Source organism: Myotis yumanensis, unplaced genomic scaffold (assembly GCF_028538775.1).
Source record: "Myotis yumanensis isolate MYYU_CA2020_CCGP unplaced genomic scaffold, mMyoYum1.0.hap1 SCAF_7, whole genome shotgun sequence".
Lineage (NCBI taxonomy): Eukaryota > Metazoa > Chordata > Mammalia > Chiroptera > Vespertilionidae > Myotis > Myotis yumanensis.
In genome coordinates, this window is record NW_027223758.1 from 72,237,802 (window position 1) to 72,254,478 (window position 16,677).

General features: G+C 39.1%; 1 protein-coding gene across 7 annotated transcripts in view; it reads left to right on the forward strand.

Annotated features, from left to right (window-relative positions):
- The window catches only part of ZHX3 (zinc fingers and homeoboxes 3), a 127,266-nt gene that overhangs the window by 98,056 nt on the left and 12,533 nt on the right, over positions 1-16,677 (forward strand). The gene's annotated exons all lie outside the window — the stretch shown is intronic.

The following is a 16,677-nucleotide window of genomic DNA, read 5'->3' on the forward strand; positions in this document are numbered from 1 at the left end:
GTATTGAGGCCATTGAAGAAGTTCATCAATGCAAACTGAGCCTGGAAGGAGAGGAGTGCTGTATTCACAGAAGAGAGCCAGAGTTCCTTTTCAATGAGTGTTCTTGGGAGGTTCAAGCAGGCCCACTAGCCTTCAAGCTATTTTAGCCTATAAACTCTCTGGCCCACACTGGGAAAATTCAATTAAAACAAACCAAATGTAATTCAGATGTAAAACCATATTCAGAACAAACCATTTATATTGCTTTTTAATTTTTAGTTTTAAATTAAATAAAGTACTTTGCTTTTGTACTTAGGATGCAAATACATTTTAGCGGAATGTGTTTGACTTTGGAAGGAGCTGTCTCACACCTCTGAGGGTGTAGCTTCAAGGTCAAGGTATCCTAAGTTTGCTCCCAGCCTTCCCCCTACCACTCTTTCTGCAGTTTCTCTTTTGGTTCAAGCAGATTTTGGCAAAGACCAGAGTCTTTTCACTGGGAATATTGGCATTGCACAGCCCCCCTGCTTATTAGCAGCCTGACCCATTAGTCCTCTGAAATGCTTCTGACCAAGCCTGCTTAGTCCAGTTTTTCACCTAGAAAGGGTCCATCCAGTCTTAGCACAGACCTGACTTAGCAGGTTCAAACCTATTTTGTTTGATGGCAATGCCATGCTTTCAGTTGGTTAGGTTAAAACTCTTCCAGTCAAAGCTCCCCTATGGATACACTGTTCACACGCTCCATCAGTCCCCTAGGAAATCTTGTGAGCTCTACTTCCTAAATGTATCCAGAAACCAGCCACTTCTCTTTACCGCCATCTCTGTCATCATGGTCCAAGCTGTTATCATCTCCTGCCTGGGTTGCTGCCATAACCTCCTGACAAATTTCCTGCTTCTCCACTTGTTTTTCCTGCAGTCTATTCTCAATACAGCCAGGAGGGGCGTCCTGTAGGCCACAGATCCGGTCATGTGAGGCCTCTGCTCCAAGCCCTCACATGGCACTGCCCATCTCAGAGAAACCTAAGTCATTACAGTGACTCTGCACAGTCAGCCTTCTCACCTCTTTGGCCTTGTCTTCTCCTGCTCTCTCTGCGACCACTGCTACTCAGCTGGACTGGCCTTGCTCTGCTTTGAACAAACCAGACTCACTCCCCCATCCAGGTCCTCTCACCAGCTGTGCCTCTGCCTGGACTGCTCCTCCCTCCCACACATCCAGCTGGCTCACTTCCTCACCTCCGAGTCTCTGCTCCATTGCCCGTTCTCAGTGAGGCCATTCTGACCACCATATTTAAACCTGCAGCCTCATCCCTTTCCCACCCACCACACTCACTGTCCCCTGTCCTGCTTTATTTTTTTCCATTGCACTTAGTACCCTTTCACACTTCATTTACTTGTTTATTTAGTTCAGGGGTCCTCAAACTTTTTATTTTATTTTTATTTTTATTTATTTATTTATTTATTTATTTTATTAAATTTTTATTGTTCAGATTACATTTGTTCCTCTCCCCCCCCCCCCATAACTCCCCTCCTTCCAGTTCCCGCCCCACCCTCCGCCCTCACTCCCCACCCACTGTCCTCATCCATAGGTGCACGATTTTTGTCCAGTCTCTTCCCGAATCTCCCATTCCCCTTTCCCCCCCAAGAATAGTCAGTCCATTCCCTTTCTATGTCCCTGATTCATTATAGTCACCAGTTCATTCTGTACATCAGATTATTTATTCACTTGATTCTTAGATTCACTTGTTGATAGATGCATGTTTGTTGTTCACAATTTGTATCTTTACCTTTTTCTTCTTCCTCTTCTTAAAGGATACCTTTCAGTATTTCGTGTAATACTGGTTTAGGGGTGATGAACTCCTTTAGCTTTTCCTTGTCTGTGAAGCTCTTTATCTGACCTTCAATTCTGAATGATAGCTTTGCTGGATAAAGTAATCTTGGTTGTAGGTTCTTGGTATTCAGCACTTTGAATATTTCTTGCCATTCCCTTCTGGCCTGCAAAGTTTCTATTGAGAAATCAGCTGACAGTCGTATGGGTATTCCCTTGTAGGTAATTGAGTCTCTTTCTCTTGCTGCTTGTAAGATTCTCTCTTTGTCTTTTGCTCTTGGCATTTTAATTATGATGTGTCTTGGTGTGGTCCTCTTTGGATTCCTTTTGTTTGGGGTTCTCTGCGCTTCTTGGACCTGTAAGTCCATTTCTTTCACCAGGTGGGGGAAGTTTTCTGCCATTATTTCTTGAAATAGGTTTTCAATATCTTGCTGTCTCCATCTTCTGGCACCCCAATAATTCTGATACTAGTCCGCTTGAAACTGTCCCAGAGGCTCCTTACACTATCTTCACACTTTCGGATTCTTTTTTCATTTTGCTTTTCCAGTTGGGTGTTTTTTGTCGAATCTTTGGTTTGATTCTTGTGCTCCTCTGGTCTGCTATTGGGTATAATATTCTTTATTTCAGTCCGTGTATGCTTACTTTCTAATTTCTTTATCGTAGCATTGAGGGTCTCATTAGTTTTCATGAGGCTCTGCTCAAGTTTATAGCAAGCCCTCAAAATTGCGATTTTTAGCTCCATATCCTCCATTTCTGTCATGTTTTTTTGTCTCCGCATCTTTTATGCTTTCTTGGTGCACCCCCTTGTGGTCTTTGTGCGCAGTCTTGTTCTAGCCAAGCCTTAATTGTTGTAGTTAACACTAGAGGGATTTGACCACCAGGCCGACTGGCTGTAGGAATCAGCTGTGTGGAAAACTTCAGTCCTCTGGGGAGGCGCTAATCCAGCCTTTGCCTGAGGCGATTGGCAAATGGCTCTGCGCAGGGCTTGGGCGGGGCGGGCTCAACAGGGCGGGGGGAGGGAGCAGCTATGGCTGCTCTCAGTCCGTCCCCAGGGACTCTGCCTCTCTGTCCCCGCAACCGCTGCAAACCTCGGAGGGATGGTAGCCAGACAGTCCCGTTTCTCCCGTTTGAGTCTGGGTCCCTAGAGACTCGCCTGGATCTGTAGCCCAGAGTCTGAGACTCCCTCCTGATTGAAAACGACAACCGCGCCCTCAGCCACCAGCCCGCTTTGCGCGCGCACCGCCGCACCACCGTACCTTTAAATTTTCCACACTGCGCCTCCTCTGAGCCTCGGAATGCTGTTGTCTTTCCTTCTAGTTGAAGAGTCTCTCCTCAGCCAGCCTTCCTGTGGTTCTGGTTGATGTCCGTTCGTCTTTTAGTTGTATTTTTGAAGTGGTTGTTTACGGCGGCATAGCCGGTGTTTACCTATGCCGCCATCTTTGATTCCTCCTCCATATGTAATCTCCTCAAACTTTTTAAACAGGGGCCAGTTCACTGTCCCTCAGACCATTGGAGGGCTGGACTATAGTTTAAAAAAAAAACTGTGAACAAATTCCTATGCACACTGCACATATCTTATTTTGAAGTAAAAAAACAAAACGGGAACAAATACAATATTTGTATTTGCATGTGGCCCGCGGGCCGTAGTTTGAGGACCCCTGATTTAGTTTATTGTCTCTCCTTCAAACTAAAATGTAAACTCCAGGAAGGTAGAGTTTTTATAGCTCTTTTTTTCCCCACCCATATTCTAGCATGTAGAACAATGGCCTAGCATAGGATGGGCGCTTAGTAAACATTTGTTAAATGAAATATCTTTCTTTTCTCTACCAAACTTTTTCCTCAAAGTCTGCCAAACCTAAACTGAAACAATATGTGTTGTATTTTGATACTGATACTGGTTATATAACTAAATCCTAGAGCACTGATCCATATTTTTCTGGTGAATGTCACAGTATAACTAACTGGAATCATTTGGGTAACAACTCTTATGGAAGGGTTAAGTATAACCCAAGAAACTTCATTAAGGACAGTGACAGATACATTTGGGTGACATCTGGAGACTTAGATTTAGATCCAGGTACCACTTCTAAGAGGGCGATAGGCAGGTAAGAGCACATTTGGAGAAGAGCAGTGGGATGGTGCAGACATTCCAACCGTGACACCAAATGCAGAAATGAGGATGATTGGCTTGGAGGGGGGAAGAAGACTCTTAAGGAACACGATTCCTTTTTCCAAGTGTTAAAAAAGGTCTCATGTGGAAGATTAAGAGGTCTACAGATCTGCTCTATAGACCTATAATCACCTCCTTATTGCCTTCCACCCCATCCAAAGCAGGTCCAGCTTTTGTGAAACCTGAACATTAGAAGGGAGCGCCTCCTAAGGTTAAAAAAAAATAGTATAAAGAGTATAAATATAAATTTATAAAAATATAGATACAGGCTTTGGAAGGTGTAGGGTCCTGGAAGTTCAGTTTCATTAGCTTGACGGTAAATCCACCGCATTTAGATTTCCCCTGCCAGCAAAATTGAGCTCCTTGTAACTTTCCAAACATGTTTTCTCTTCCTTCTGGCCTTGCATAAAGTGTTCCCTCTGTCTAGAGCACCCTTTTCTCAACATGTCTACTTGGTAGTATCTACTCATCCTTCAGCCTCTAATTCAATGGCTGTCCCCTCTGTGAGGTCTTCCCCAAGCCCTTCAGAAAACTTAGGTGGGTGCTAAGTCTTTCCCTGCCCTCGTGAATCTTGTGCATGTTTCCACTACAACACTCGGCTTAATGTTTGAGTTTGGGTAATTTGTTTGTGTGGCTTTCCTTATGCTTTGTATCAGGTAGGATGGGTTGAATTATGCTGTAGTAACAAGCAACGCCAAAAACCTCAGTGGCTTAAAATAACAGGTTGTTTCTTGCTCACACCGTGTGTACATTGTGGGTCAGCTTTTTTCTCCCTTTTTAGGACCCAGGGTAATAGAGTAGCCACAATAAAGGACATTGCCAGTTGCTCGGCCAGAGAGTAAATCGTGAACCAAAGCATGAAATTTCTCCTAGAACTTTCCCCTGGAGATAACATATTTGCTTACATTTCAATGGTTATATACTTCAGTTCAGGTGGACAGGGAAATCCAATGTGTCCAAAAGGAGAGCCCACCCCAGAATATTAATGAATGGCCTGATATCCACTACGAACTATTAGCTTTTGACTACAGGATGGCATCTGTTAAAAAATATCTGTATAGCCAGTACCTAGCAAGTAGTACTTAGCACATAATAAGTCCTCAACTCTATTTGAGTAAAAAATTAAATTTAGTGATTAAAACCTACAGGAAGGTAATTTTTGAGATGCTTAAAGAAGGAATCATTTCCAACATATTTTCTATCTCAATAGGTGCCGACCTCCCTATCTTCAGAGATATTCAAATATAGGGTATCCTAACCACCTGATGGTATTTTAAGATAATTTATGTAAAGATGAGTGGTTGAAATCTCAAGTGGTCTCTAAAGTCCCTTTAGTTCTGAGGCCTCTGTATTTATATTATAATCACCTTTCTGGCTTGAGAAAGAATAAATGAGTGTTCACTACAGAGGTGATAACATCTGATTGGAGCAGGCTATTTCTGTTGGTGACTTGACAGAAACAAGAATTGTTTGAGGGGGGAAAACAAGTGGAGAGCTCTGGCCCCGATCCCTCCGCTGAGTGGTAATTACGAAGTGCAGAAAGTATTGTGACCCTTACTTATTGAGAGAGCAAAACAAGGCCAGCTCTGGGCTCGGCGTTGCTTTGACACTTGAGGATTCGGGTTTGGAAACAGACTTGAAGTCTTTAAATGCCTTCGTTTCAGTGGAAATCTGGTGATTCTAGCCAGTGGATCTGTTGGACGGCCAAGGTCATGCCCCACACATCCCTGAGGATAGATAGTTTCCCTTGTGTTAGTTTTGTTATAGATTCCTGCTGACTAACCTTGGTCTCATCACTTGGCCCACTGTACCAGAGTTCTCTAGTCCTAGGTAATAGTAAATAATACATCCCCTCTTCAGACTGTACAAAAGTGTTATAAATAATAAGGCTCACGATAGCCCTGTCAAGTCATTTTAATTTTTAAAAAATAACAACACTAGAATAATTGAGCTTTAAAAATTTTGAGCCCTCTGTAGGAAGGCTCAAAATAATATAATTGCCCATGTAAAAAATGTCAAAATAATTAAAGGTGATAGGTTTATTCAGTTGATATTCAGAGTGAATGTGGCCTGAAAAAGAACTTAAGACTTAAAGTCACAATACCAGTCTCACTACAAATCTGCTGTGTGACTTTGGTTATATCACCTCCCCTTTCTTGCTCAGTAGCTCCTCAATGCTAAAATGGGGGAAGGGACAATAATATCCAATTCAGGAGGCTATGAAGCCTGATCAAAAGAGGTGAAAGTGCTTTGCAGACCATGAAGCACTCTGGGTGATGGAATTGAAGAAAATCTAGTGTCCTGGTTGGTCATGGAAATTTCTCAGATTTATTTTTTTGTAGAGCAGTGGCGCCATCAGTGCAAACTGATCCACTTGTACGTGGTGTTATCTTATACTTCAGAAGTCTCTTGAGATGGAACCCATTGTTTAATTTGGAGTTTTTGGCAGTGGTTCACAGTGCCAGCTACTACCACTGTTGAGATCACTTGACTCATGCCAGAAATCAATTCTAAAAGGTACTCATGCATTCTATCACTTTCAGCCTTGATTCAATTCACATGAGAACCTGGTGGATTCTTTGTTATGGTTTCTTTGCACATATGGTCCCAGAACAACTTTTTGACACTTCCAGTGCATGGGAGTCACTAATTTTTTCAGCTATTAAATGCAGCTTCACACAAATATGCATTTTTAAAGGATGTTTCTATCTAGGACTCTTCTCAAGGTCAAACTTTGCATTTCCTGAGGATTCTGCCTCAATCAAATTGTGCCCTTATGGATTTCAGGGTGTCAAGAGTTTATTGAAGTGGTCAAATCCATTGATGATTTGAAATTGATACAGTTGTTCCCCTTGGTATCTTTGGGGGATTGGTTCCAGGACCTTCATGGATACCAGAATCTGCAAATGATCCAAGTCCCTTATATAAAATACTGTAGTATTTGCATATAACCTACACACATCTCCCATATACTTTATTAATATATATATTTAATATCATCAAATACTCTTTTAATCTTTATCCCATATACTTTAAATCATCTCTAGATTCTTATCACATCTAAAACAATGTAAATGCTATGTAAATAGTTGTTAGACTGTATTATTTAGGGAATAGTGACATGAAAAACCTCTGTACATGTTCAGTATAGCACAACTATTGTAGATCTAACTATAGGGGGTACATGTGAGCAACAATGTAACTTTTAAAAAACATTTTTGATCCCCAGTTGGTTGAATGTGTGGATACAAAACCCTTGCATACATATTTGATTGTATTTGAAAACAGTGAGTGGTCATATTCCCTCCACCTCCCTGGTTATTATTTATTGTTCCAGTTGAATTACTTCAACAAGAGAAGGTTGCCAAGTAAATGATATGATAGTGATACCAATTAGGGCCTCCATTTTGACAAAGCCTTGGCATCTATGGGTATATCAGGACCCCTCTCCTACCTCTTTGGTTCATGTCATACTGAAACCTCCCACCGCTAAATGAGCAATCACACCCATTTCATTTGCTGGCCACCTAATTTGTACTGTTAATTTTATTTATTCAAACAATATAGAAGGCATAAAGTTAAAAAAAACATACAGAGATATTGAAAAAAATTTATAGTGAACATCCATCTACTCACCACCTAGATTTTACCATTAACATCTTACAACTTAATGGCATTTTTATTGTGATTATAATTGTACTGAATTTAGAGATTAATCTAGAGAGAACTGACATTCATATAATTCTGAATTTTACCTCTAGGAATATGCTATGACTCTCCATTTATTTAGGTCTTTTTGTTCTTATTAAAGTTTTATAGTTACTAGTATTGTCCTATAGATTTTACACATGTCTTAAAAGGTTTATTTTGAGATCTTTTCCAGATTTGGTTGTTAATATGAATGCTGCCCCCCAATCCCATTTCCTTCTGTAATTGATTATTTTTTGGCATAAGAGAAAGTTAATGTATATTACAAATATACCTCATTATCTTTTTAAAAAAATATATTTTATTGATTTTTTTACAGAGAGGAAGGGAGAGGGATAGTTAGAAACATCGATGTGAGAAACATCCATCAGCTGCCTCCTGCACACTCCCCACTGGGGATGTGCCCACAACCAAGGTACATGCCCTTGACCAAAATCAAACCTGGGACCCTTCAGTCTGCAGGCCGACTCTCTAGCCACTGAGCCAAACCGGTTAGGGCTGTACCTCATTATCTTACTCAGTTCTTTTATTATAATAGGTTTTCAGGAGATAATCTCCACATTTGCAAATAACACTGTTTTATCTCACCTTTCTTTTTATGTCTATTCCTCATATTTATTTTTTTGTGTCATGTTTTACTGTCTAGGATCCCATTATAATGTTAAATAATGATAGTGGGAATCCTTATCTTCTTCCTGACTTGAATGTGTCACTATTAGGTACAATGTTTGCTATGATTTCTGATAGAGATTCTTTATCTAAGGATGTTGTTTTCTTTTTCCCTTCATTTACTTCATTTGCTAAATTTTTTCAAGAATGAGAATTTAAACTTAACAACACCAATGAACAATTGGGCCTTATGACATATACAGACCATTCCACTCAATAGCATCTTTTCCTCAAGTGCTCATGGGACAGTCTCTAAGACAGATCACATGGTAGGACACAAAACGAGTCTTAACAAATTGGAATCATACCAATGATCTTTTCCAACCACAGTTGAACAAAACTAGAAATTAATAGCAAAAGGAAAACTGGAAAATTCTCAAATATGTGGAAATAAAACAATACACTCTTGAACAACAGTGGGTCAGGGAGAAATCAGAAAACATCTTGAAAAGAAAAGAAAAAAGAAAGAAAAACCCCACAACATTTCAAAACTTATGGGTACAGCAAAAGCAGTAGTAAGAAGTACATTTATAGCAGTAAATGTCTACATTTTAAAAAGAAAATATATCTCAAATAAGAAACCTAGCTTTATACCTCAAGGAGCTAGAAAAAGAAGAAAAAACTAAAGTCCAACTTAGCAGAAGAAAGAAATAATAAAGATCAGAGCAAAAGTATGCAAAATAGTCATGAGGATGTAAAGTACAGCATAGGGCAGTGATGGCGAACCTTTTGAGCTCGGCTGTCAGCATTTTGAAAAACCCTAACTTAACTCTGGTGCCGTGTCACATATAGAAATTTTTTGATATTTGCAACCATCGTAAAACAAAGACTTATATTTTTGATATTTATTTTATATATTTAAATGCCATTTAACAAAGAAAAATCAATCAAAAAAATGAGTTCAAAAAAATGAGTTCGCTTGTCACCTCTGACACGCGTGTCACCGGTTCGCCATCACTGGCATAGGGAATATAGTCAATGATATTGTAATAACTGTGTATGGTTCCAGGTGAGTACTGGAAATATCAGGGGGAACACTTTGTAAAGTATGCGATTGTCTAACCACTGTACTGTATACCTGAAACTAATATAAAATAATATTGAATGTAAACTGTAATTGAAAAGTAAAATAAAAAAGTAGAGAATAAGAAAACAATAGAAAAAGTAAACAAACAAGTTGGTTTTTTTTTTTAAAAAGATCAATGAAATCTTAGCCAGGCTAAGAAAAAAGAGAGATCCACTAATAAAAGTAAGAAAAGAAAGAGGCAACAGTACAACTAATACCACAAAAATAAAAAGGATTATAAAAGATTATTATGAACAGTTATACATCAACAAATTGGATAACCTAGAAGAAATGGATAAATTCCTGGAAACATACAACCTACCAAGACTGAATCATGAAGAAATAAAAATCTGACCAGACATGTAAATAATAAAGTGATTGAATCAATAATAAAAAAAATCTCCCAACAAAGAAAAACTCAGGACCTGATGGCTTCACTGGAAATTTCTAACAAACATTTAAAGAATTAACACCAAATCTTCTCAAATGCTTCCAAAATTCAAAAAGGAAGAACACTTTCAAATTTATTTTATGAGGTCAGCATTACCCTAATACCAAAACGAGACAAAGATACTATAAGAAAAGAAAACTATAGACCAAATATCCCTCATGAAAATTGATACAAAAAATGCTCAACAAAATACTAGCAAATTGAATTTAACAACACATTAAAAGGATTATATATCATGACCAAGTGAAATTATCCCTGGAATGCAAGGATGATTCAACAAATGAAAATCAATCAATGTAATATAAAACAGCAGATTAGCAGAATGAAGGACAAAAACCATATGATTGTCTCAATTGATGCAGAAAGAGCACTTGATAAAATTAAACATTCTTTCATGATGAGAACACTCAACAAACTAGGAATATAAGGTATTATCAAAATATAATGAAGGCCATATAGGAAAAACCCACAGCTAATATGCCTAATTGTGAAAAACTGAAAGCTTTTCCTCTATGATCAGGAACAAGGCAAGGATGCCTATTTTCACCACTTCTATTCAACATACTACTGGAAGTCTTAGGAGAGCAATTATTAAAGAAGAAGAAAGGGGAAGAACTGTGGTGGTAGCTGCACCTGGCTTTGTGTGTCTCTAGCTGCTGGAGGAAGATGTTGGTAATTTGTGCACTTAGCTCTGTTTAGAACAGAGTTAAAGGCATCATTCATTGTCTTCTTTAGGATTTCACTTAGCAGTCTAACAGGCAGTTTGGTGTGTTTTTTAAACACTTGAAAAAAGGTCAGAGTTACCAGATTTTTCACATATAACTTGGTGATTATCAACGTGTTGTAAAGAAAACTTGTTTGGATTTAAACATTTATTAAGACAGTATAGGAAAAACAATTATTGCAAATGGTCAATTAGATTTTAATTTCTAAATAGTATTTTATTATTAAAAATATTAAAATTATATGTTGAGTAGGGGTAGGGAATAACATGAGGTGGGGAATGGCAAGTAAATTAAGTATTTTTGATCCTGTAATCATGATATCAAATGAAAGGAATTGACAAACTCCTGCCAGAGAGAAATGTTTTTAATTAAAGCTTAAAGAATCAAAGGAAAAATATCTCCATTTGTTTAAAAGAAAAGCCTACAAATTTGTTTCCTTTAAGCTTAATTATTATACTTGGAGAATCAGTTAAATATCCTAAACAGAATTTTATTTATAATTTGGATTGTCAATTTGCATTTGCTGCTGATCTATGATCAACCATTTTAACTTTCATTCATCTTCAGGGATGTTTAAAAAGGAATCTAGCCCTAACCGGTTTGGCTCAGTGGATAGAGCGTTGGTCTGTGGACTGAAGGGTCCCAGGTTCGATTCTGGTCAAGGGCATGTACCTTGGTTGCGGGCACATCCCCAGTTGGGGGTGTGCAGGAAGCAGCTGATCAATGTTTCGCTCTCATCGATGTTTCTAACTCTCTATCCCTCTCCCTTCCTCTCTGTAAAAAAAACCAATAATATATATATATATTTTTAAAAAGAATCTATAATAATAAAAGCGTAATATGCTAATAAGACTGGATAGCAGAATGACCTTCCGGATGTTCTTCCGGACAAACTTCTGGACGAACTTCCGGACGAACTTCCGGACGAACTTCCGGACCCAAGCCCCTTGCATGAATTTCGTGCATCGGGCCTCTAGTACGTTTATATGCTTACATAATTGCAAAGTAAATCAACTATAAAAAAGAAAGAAAATTATTTCTGTTCACAAGATGAACTGATCATATATGTAGAAGACCCTAAAAATTCCACACCAAAAAAAAAAAAAAAACTGTAAGAAAAAAGAATTCATTAACATTGCAGGACACAAAATCAACACACAAAAATATTTTTTTTCTACCTGTTAACAGTCAAAAATCCAAAAAGGAAAATGATCTCATTTACAATAGCATCAAAAAGAATAAAATATTTAAGGATAAATTTAATCAAGGAGTTAAAAGACTTGTATGAAAAAAACTACAAAACAGTGCTGAAAATTTAAAGAAGACACAAATAGACATCTCATGTTCATGAATTGGAAAACTTAGTATTGTTAAGATGTCCATATTATTCAAAGCTATCTACAGATTCAGTGTAATCCCTATCAAAATCCCATTGGCATTTCTTTTTGCAGAAGTAGAAAAAAAAATCCTAAAATTCATGTGGAATCTCAAAGGACCCTGAAAAGAAAAGAAAAAATCTTCTGAAAGAAAAATAAAGCTGGGGACCTCACACATCCTGATTTCAAAATATACAAGGGTGGGTAAAAGTGGGTTTACAGTTCTTATGGAATATAATACAATAAATAACTGTTTCCTATACTCACAACTGTTAACCTACTTTTGCCAATCCTGTATTACAAAGGTACAGTGATCAAAACTGTATGATACACACCTGGCCGGCGTGGCTCATTGGTTGAGTGTCGCTCTATGAACCAGGAGGTCATGGTTCAATTCCAAGTCAGGGCACATGCCCTGGTTGCGGGCTTGAGTCCCAGCGGCAACCAGTCAGTGATTCTCTCTCATCATTGATGTTTCCATCTCTCCCACTCCCTTCTTCTCTGAAATCAATAAAAATATTTTTTTACCAGGTGTACCGGTTAATAATGCATATTTTTTCAATAGATGGAGTTACACATATGTTGATATATATGCGATTTGATATGGATGCTATTTTGTTGTATTGACAGCAAGCTTCAAAACTTCATATGTCAGATTTTGTGAAGGTGTTAATATCATAGATATTTTTACACTTAAAAATGTCGAATTTCATGCCCCCAAAAAAGGGCATTTGTGGGAAGTTTTAATTCATTACTTTATTTTGAAGAAAAAGTTATCATATACTTTGGGAAGCTTATGGTGAACATTCTCCATCTCAAGATACTTGGGAATGCTGGTTTAAATGCTTTAAAAGTGATGATTTCGATGTGAAAGACAAAGAACGTCCAGGTCAACTGCAAAAATTTGAAGACCAACAATTACAAGCATTATTGGATGAAGATGCTTGTCAAACTCAAAAACAACTTGCAGAAAGATTAAACATTGCTCAGCAAACAATTTCTGATCATTTACAAGCACTGGGAAAGATTTTAAAGGAAGGAAAATGGGTGCCACATCAACTGAACAAAAGACAAATGGAAAACCATAAAGTCATCAGTAAAATGTTGCTTCAGTGGCACCAAAGAAAGTCTTTTTTGTATCGAATTGTGACTGGCGATGAAAAGTGGATTTATTTTGAGAATCCCAAATGCACAAAATCATGGGTTGATCCAGGTCAACCATCAACATCGACTGCAAGGCCAAATCGCTTTGGAAAGAAGACAATACTCTGCATTGTGGTATATTATGAGCTCCTAAAACCAGGTGAATTCATTAATACTAATCGCTACTGACAACAAATAATCAATTTGAACCACGCTTTGATCGTGAAATGACCAGAATGTGCCAGAAGACATGGCAAAGTAATTTTGCTTCATGATAACGCACCATCACACACTTCAAAACCAGTTAAAGACATGTTACAAGATCTTGCCTGGGAAGTATTAACCCACCCGCAGATTTCACCAGACCTTGCTCCTTCAGATTACGTTCCAATCAATGGCACATGCACTTTCTGAGCAGCACTTTGAAATGAATGAAGAAGTGGAAAATTGGGTCTCTGAATGGTCTGCCTCAAAACAAGAAAAGTTCTATTGGGACGGTATCCACAAATTACCTGAAAGATGGGGGAAATGTGTAGCTAGCGATGGACATTACTTTGAATAAAGCACTTTTGATGTTTCTCTTGAAATTATCATGTTTTCTTTGATTACAAAATCCAATTATTAACCGGTACACCTGGTAAAAAACTGTATGACACTGGTATAAAAGATATCCATAGACCAATGAAACTTTATGACACTGGTATATAAAGATATCCATAGACTCACTTCAACCAATACATTGAGTCTAATGAACTCTTTCATATATAGTCAAATGATCTTCAGCAGGCTGCCAAGGCTACACAAAGGAGAAACGACAGTAGCTTCAATAAATGGTGCTGGAAAACTGGATATCCACATACAAAAGAGTGAGGTTGGACCATTACCTTACACCATATACAAAAATTAACTCAAAGACCTAAACCAGTGATTTTCAACCTTTTTCATCTCATGGCATGTGTAAACTAATTACTAAAACTATGTGGCACTAACAAAAAATATATTTTCCGCCTCACAAAAAATAGGCATTATATTGATTCATTCACACCAGTTGACTATTGTTGTGTTGGCATTTTTTTAAATTTGGCAATCTAAGGAAAAGAGATCAGTGCCCCTGATTAAATAGTCAAGTACTGCACACCAGTGTGCCATGGCACACCATTTGAAAATCACTGACCTAAACATAAGACTTGAAGCTTATAAAACTGCTAAGAAAACAGCAACAACAACAACAACAAACAGGGCAGCCCTAACCGGTTTGGCTCAGTGGATAGAGTGTCGGCCTGCAGACTGAAGGGTCCCAGGTTCGATTCCGGTCAAGGGCATGTACCTTGTTTGTGGGCACATCCCCAGTAGGGGGTGTGCAGGAGGCAGCTGATTGATGTTTCTCTCTCATCGATGTTTCTAACTATCCCTCTCCCTTCCTCTCTGTAAAAAAAAAAAAATTCAATAAAAATATATTTTAAAAAATATATATGTGTGAGCCCTAGCTAGTTTGGCTCAGTGGATAGAGCCTTGGCCTGTGGACTGAAGGGTCCTGGGTTCAATTCCAGTCAAGGACACATACCTGGGTTGCGGGCTTGATCCTTGGCCCTGGTCAGGGCCCATGCAGGAAGCAACCAATCGGTGTTTCTGTCTCTTCCCTTCCCTTCCACTCTCTCTGAAGATCAATGGAAAAATATCCTCGGATGAGAATTTGAAAAAATTGTTTTAAAATGTGTGAAATATTTGCACTAGATGGAAGGATATACAAAATTATATGTGGTTTTATTTTCTTAAATTTCATTTAATACTGATATTTTATCCTTACAATTAAAAATTAAGTATAAAAAAATTTGTGCATGATATTTCAAATTGGTGGGGAAATGGTGACCAGTGATTAGATCCTGGGTGTATGTTTATCCTTATCTCACACTATTTTTTAATAGTAATTATTTTTTATTATCATCATAGCATTAGACTTACAAACAGAAAAATAGTTTGTTGTGTTTATTCACTAAGAATATAAATAGAGATATTTTAAGTTTCTTTACACTTTTATATCAAATCCAAACACTGATGATAACATGCTTTTGGTATTAAAATTATTATTATTTTAATCATTGCTAGCATTATCATTTGCTAAAAGAAAGATAATGATGATTATAGTGATACTAGAGGCCCGGTGTACAAAAATTTGTGCACTGGCAGGGGAGGGGGGTGGGGGGTGTCCCTCAGCCCCACTTGTGCCCTCTCACAGTCTGGGACCCCTCGGGAGATAACCACCTGCTGGCTTAGGCCCACTCCCCGGGTGGCAGATGGCAGGCCCGATCCCTCGGTGCCTGCCCCGCCTCCCCGGGTCTCGCACACGGCAGGGCTGATCCGGGGGTTGGGGCACCGCCCCGGGCGGATCACACACGGAACGCCCGGGCGGGCTGGCCGATCGCTGCTGCACCGCCTGGCCGCCCTGGGTCGGGTCGCACATGGACGCCTGCTGCCCCGGGTCACAGATAGCAGGCCCAAATGATGGCAGGGCAGGCGGGATGGCGCTGTCCCGCCCTGCCTGCAGTATGCAAATTAGCCGCCACCTTTGTTGGCGGTTAATTTGCATATCACACTGATTAGCCAACGGGGGCGTAGCGAAGGTATGGTCAATTACCATGTTTGTCTATTATTAGATAGGATTATGTTAATGATAGAAATCACAAAAACACTTTCTCAGGCAACTAATTGATGTTTCACTCTCACATCGATGTTTCTCTCTCTTTCCTTCTTTATTCTTCTCTCTCTAAAATCAATAAAAGCATGTCCTCAGTGGAGGATTTAAAAAGAAAGTTATTATAATAATTACTTTACATGTAAACAAATCAATCACCCCAGCTTTTGAAATAAATTTCAAATGGATCAAAGATTTAAGAGTTTGTATTTTTTTTAAAAAATATATTTTATTGACTTTTTACAGAGAGGAAGGGAGAGAGACAGAGAGTTAGAAACATCGATGAGAGAGAAACATCGATCAGCTGCCTCCTGCACATCTCCCACTGGGAATGTGCCCGCAACCCAGGTACATGCCCCCGACCGGAATCGAACCCTGGACCCCTCAGTCCGCAGGCCGACGCTCCATCCACTGAGCCAAACCGGTTTCGGCAGAGTTTGTATTTTTAAGGTAGGCATTGAAAGAAATAAAAATGAAACAAGCACAATACAATGTCATGTGTAGTTTGTGCACTCTAGGTGAGGCCACACTTTAAATTGCTGCACCCAGAAAGAGAATGTGCAGCTGGCGGGGCCACAGACTGGGTCTGTGGATCCCCTGACCCTATGGCCTTTGGCTTCACCAGTGGCAGTAGTCTCGGGTAGAGCCAGTAATTGTGAGGTGATCCCTCTTCTGTTGCCTGGAGTGTGTTTGATAGGGCAGCAGGCAGGGAAAGGGCACGGAGAGAGGCCCGGCTCCAACACCCCCCTACAGCTGACTTGGCCTTGGCCTGGCTTGGGCGAGGCAGAGGCGTCATCTTGTTCTCATATGTGGGAAGGCTATGAAAAGAAAAACCCTGGTTGGCCCAAACATTTAAACAAGAACTACACTGGGATC